This window comes from Paroedura picta, chromosome 6 (genome assembly GCF_049243985.1).
Source record: "Paroedura picta isolate Pp20150507F chromosome 6, Ppicta_v3.0, whole genome shotgun sequence".
In the NCBI taxonomy this organism is placed as follows: Eukaryota; Metazoa; Chordata; class Lepidosauria; order Squamata; family Gekkonidae; genus Paroedura; species Paroedura picta.
Genome location: NC_135374.1, coordinates 65,127,066 through 65,132,407, shown reverse-complemented (window position 1 = coordinate 65,132,407; position 5,342 = coordinate 65,127,066). Strand labels below are relative to the sequence as shown.

At 42.7% G+C, this 5,342-nt stretch overlaps 1 non-coding gene across 1 annotated transcript; it reads left to right on the top strand.

Moving 5' to 3' along the window:
- Positions 1-2,345: 2,345 nt before the first annotated feature.
- Positions 2,346-2,455, top strand: LOC143840850 (U6 spliceosomal RNA). The gene has a single exon (XR_013232444.1). It is a non-coding gene; the product is annotated as a U6 spliceosomal RNA (small nuclear RNA).
- Positions 2,456-5,342: the final 2,887 nt, after the last annotated feature.

Sequence of the window (5,342 nt, the reverse complement as noted above, 5' to 3'; positions counted from 1 at the left end):
TCTCTGCTGACACATACACTTTTGGGGAAAGAAGAATGCTTACTTCTAAACCATGTTTTGGAATGACAAATATGCAGGAATTAGTACCCTTAGATATTCCATGAAGCGTCAGGTTAATCTTTTGGATTTACAAGCCACTTTGAACCCATTTTATGGGCCAGTCTGGTTTACTGAAGGCTCATCCAGTGTTCCTTCTATCAGAGGAGTTTAAGGATAGGCAACCTGAGCCATTGATTGACAACAAAAGCCCTACCTGCAATGCCAAAATCAAGGGAAGAAACAATTATTTAGTTATTGGTTTGACTTTAGAAAACATTTTGTATGCTTACAGAAGAGCTAAGGAGTCTGAATATTTGCCATATATCAAAACATGGTGCTTTAAAGCATATTATTATTGTCACTTTTTTTGCATGTACCAGGGATAAAAGTACAGTTCATCCCTTTTTCCATGTCAAAGTAAGCCTCTCTAATCTGGAGCTTGTTTTGTCAGAAACACTGAGTACAATTGGTTGTAGGTACCTTAGATAGATATACTATCTAACCGTTAGTCTCTAATTCTGTAATCCTAATCCTTTTGCATTGTTCATTGGCTGATTTGTGTTGTTTCATTAGACTGTTTTATATATAATCTATCTTCAGCCTCAGCAAGAAAGACAGGATATAAATGAACTAAATAAAATAAAGTTAAACAGGAATGTATCTTTGTGTGACTAATCTGGGGTCCCCACCATGACACATGGTGACAGCTTTACTGGTACCCCCATAGTATTTTTAGAAAGTCGGTGGAGCCAAGTGGAGCTTTTGGCCAGCAAGGTTTCTGATTGGCCTTTGGAGACTGGATTGTGTAGATTTTTAAAAACAACATTGCTTTGGCAGCACAGCACCAGGATCTTCACTGAGTGACTGGAAAGTGAGACATCTTTGTGGCTGCACCCACCACCTTGTATCAGAATCCCAAAGATGACTGTGTGTTCAAAAAAGCTGGGGATCTGGTCCAAACCAATGTTGGTAATATTTTTATTAAAATGTAGATTGTCCTTTTAGTCCAAATTGTCCTATGGCCCAATTTGGTGTGCTTGAATGCTGACCAGTTTGGCTCCCATCTTGTTCTCCAGTTGCAATCAGGCAACTGGTTTTTTTGACAAGCTGTTGGGCTGTATCCTGACAGATGCTTGGAAAGCTGCTTCAGCATATTCCTTTCTAACAGTACAGAACAGGGCGACTGATTTTCTGGGAATGCACATTCATACAGCTTAGTGGAACTCTGTTACCACATACACACCTTGCTGTGCCAGTTCTATAACCAGATACTGGAATCAGTCACAAATCATTGGAAGCAATCATAGATAAATGTGTGTATTTTTTTCTGCACTGGGCTTTTTATCCCCGGTAACCCTGAATTAAAAAAAAACTCCTCTACACCATATTCAATTTCCATTTTGATATTTATTGCTTTAAATTCTCCCGCTGCAATATCTATGATTGATCTGCGGTGACACTACCTTTTCCCCGCGATATCCAGGAGTGGCTATAACTTGGTATATCTGAGAAAATACTCCGAAAGCCCCAGTACTGATGTCAGCATTTTGCTGGATTAACTTCCTTCCCCTTCTCCGCACCTGCAACACTGACGTAGTGCAGTAGCCTGTCACTGATTGGTCAGGGTGTCAATTCAAAGACTGTAGGAAAACTGGTTTCCAGTTGCCATTCCCTCATAAGATTTATTTTTGTCCTCATGTTTTAAGTTCCTGTGCTCCAAAAGCCCACACTTCTATGTGTTGAGATTTGGCTTTTCGATTGTCTTTCCCCCCTTGTTCTCCCCCCCCCCTTGCTCATTCAGGAAAAGAAAAATAAACAAGCAGCCTCATGCTCCCCCCCCCCACTTGCTTTTGATGTAGAGGAGACAAAAGGCAGGAAATAAACCCCTCTCCAGCCTTGTGCTCCTTCAGTGCCAGCTGAAGCTTCACACAACCACCACTTCCCTCCCTCCTCTTAGATTTCCCAATCAAGCAGGAAGGATAGAGCAGCCAGACAATTAAGTATAGAAGGCAACATTTGTTACCATTTAGGAAAAAGGAAAGCAGAAGATCTGGGTTCAGATCAATCAGCAGTTTGATTGGGGGCTAAATAGCTGATGAATGTGAGTGATTATATTATTGTAATTTTTTATAACCTCAGAGGGATTATCATTGATGTTGGGTATGGAGTTAAATGTTGTTAAAGTACTGGCAGTAAATAGATGTTTGATCTTTCCAGCAGTGCTTTGTGACCACGGGATCTTACATAGGGTTCCTTGGACATTTTCAGAGCTCATAATTGGTGGATATGACCTTAGGGGAGAAGACGTCTTCATCTCTTCGGCAGCACATATACTAAAATTGGAACGATACAGAGAAGATTAGCATGGCCCCTGCGCAAGGATGACACGCAAATTCGTGAAGTGTTCCATCTTTTCAAGTGCCAGAATAGATGCAGGAGGTTTTGCCCATTTTGGCATTTGATAAGGTGCACAGAGAGAACAGAAGCATCTCATCCCATTGCACCGGGAGTCCAATCAGATGGGGCCCTCACAGCCTTCTAAAATAACTTATAATAGGGTAGCAGTATCCCCATGGAGGCCATGAAAATACTGTCACATCTAGTTTTGCCCTTCATGTGATCATAGTTTCACAAAATTCCAGTACAAATCTGTTCAGCAGGCGTTTGTAGCTGCTCAACAGAAACTAGATAGGCTAGGTAATTGGATCATGGCTGATCAACACCTTGAGACTCAATAAGTCATGGCAAAATTCAAAGTGTTCTTAGCAATAATGTAAGGTCACAAGAACATTTGCCATTGTTGCCTCGTGCAGGCTAGTATCTTTAACCGCTCCTGTGGAGCGGATTAAATAAAGGAGTAAGGGCTAAAGGGGAGGAGATAGGCTCTGTCCAGGATAAAAATTCGGAGGGCCCAATCAGGAGCCGCTTCGTGGTTCCTGATTGGGCCCTCCAAGTGTCACTCGTGGGCTAAGCAGGCAATGGGGAGCCACGCAAAGCGTGGCTCCCCATTGGCTGGTTGGCCGGGAGTCGCCGCTCAGAGGAAGAAGCCTTCCCCAGTGGTAAGTCCTCTGGCCGGCTTCCCCTCACTCAGGGAGCCTTCTGCCGGGCCCTGGGGCAGCCTCGCCTGCCCCTGGGCCCAGCACTAGGCCGCAAAGCCCGCTGCCCCTGTCCGGAGCCTTTTGCCGGGCCCTGGGGCAGCAAAGCCTGCCCCTGGGCCCGGCAGAAGGCCGCAAAGTCCCCTTTCAGGCCACCTACCTTACTCTGTCCCTGCCTTCCTCCCGGCATTCCCTTTGTCCTTCCCTTTCTTCCTTCCTCCCTCTCTCCCATCTGCCTCTTTCTCGCTACCTGTTTCTCTCCCTCTTCTTCTGTCTCTATCTTCCTCCCTATCTTTCTGTCTTTCTCTCTGTCTCTCTTTCTCCTTTTCCTCCTTCCTTCGCCCCATACCTCCACCCACCCACCATGCTAGGGCCCGCTGTATTTTGGCCACAGCAGGCTTAATATCTAGTACTATAATAGTATACTATCAGCAGAAAATAATAATTCAGAACCACTGTGCTGGAAGATCTGCATTGGTTACCCATCTGGACACAATTCAAAGTGTTTGTTCTTAAGCCCCTATAGGGCTTCAGACCATGGTATCTGAAGGACTGCCTCTTCGCATACTATCCAGACTTCCAGTTAAGATCTGCTCTCTCACGAGTGAGGAATGTGGCAACAAAGGCCAGGGCATTTGCTGCAGTGATACCTTGCCTTTGGAACATTCTCCCCCTGAGATTCACCTGGCACCTACTTTACTTTCTTTAGGCAAGGGGCCAAAACACATCTTTTAAACCCAGGCTTTTAATTAGCTTTTTTAATGGTCCACATCTGTTTTATGGAGAGTTTTTATGTTGCATAGGTCCAATGGCTTATTTTTAAAGATTTTCTCTTAATGACGTGTTTTTAATGGCTTGTTTATAATATCATTACATTGTTTTAGTAGTAAACCAACTCTAGCAGGACACTCAACAGATGGCATAGAACTATCCTAAATTGACAGTTGTATGCAGTCCTAAAGTACTCACTGGTTATCTGTCCAACATCCTGCTTCTGTGATACTGAACATGCCTGTGCCACCGTCACTGAATGACATCACTGAATTATGCTTTCACTAGCAAAAAAAGCTCATTGTACAATTAACAAATACAATGGGATCACAAAAAATGTTGTTGATAAGGGCTACCCAAAACCCATTGTCTATGCCACTCCTCCCCCATCTCAGCCTGCAGGCCACCCTTCGTCTCCGCTATAGCTCCTTGTTTTTATATAGTATGATGATTGCACATGAGCTGCCGAGTCAGCTCTCACATACACTTCCCTTTTCCATTTGTGACTCTGTGAGGAAGCTATCCCTGAATCTATCTATTCCCCCCCCCCATCCAGTACCCTGGCTAATATTGCAGGTAGTAGCTTCTCTATGCACCAGCTGCACGTAGTGCAATAAATGTAGCAGCCAATAAGCTGTTATCCCAGCAATTACCAGAAGATACAGCCCTTAGAACTGTTGTGGCAATCATCCACCAACATCCCACCTCTCCTCCAGGGCTCTGATTCTCCTGTTTGAATAAGTGAGTCATCTGACACCATCATACTGGTTTTAATATATAGAAATAAATGAAAATTCCAGTTACAGGTCAAATTCCAGTTAAGATCATTGACTTCAATAGACCTAGATGTTGTGTTTTGAATTGCACCGTTAATGTAGCATCTAGGCCAGGTAAACTGCTTCCACAAGAAGCCTAGAAAATTTGGGCCACAGTTTTATTTTTTGTGTTTATCAGTTGCACAATCTATGACTAGCATCAATGCCAAATATGAGTGACCCATTCCTTTCTTCCTCTAGAATCATATTTCAAAGGCATTGCATAGAAATGGAAAGTAGCTAGGCATCAACAAAAAGATTACCCCTTTTAATCACTGGATTTCATACTGTTCACAAACGTGAATAAAAATAATTTACAACTTTTGAGCCTTCCTATACAGTACACTGCTTATGACAATGTAACATGTATAACAGGAATTATTTCTAAATTTATACAGGCTTTTTTCAGTTCATCAGTCAGAAGTTTCCATTTCCAATTACTTTTTAAGAAAGTAATATTTTTCTAAGGTGGATGCAGAACATTTGCTATCTGCTTTCAATTAGCTGGGAATTCACTATGTTCAGCCAAATGTCCATTCATCAAATTCTCAATTCCTGGCAACCTGAACAAATTCTCAATTTACCTCTTTTGTGGCTAAAATAAGTAAAAATGTTTGTTCCT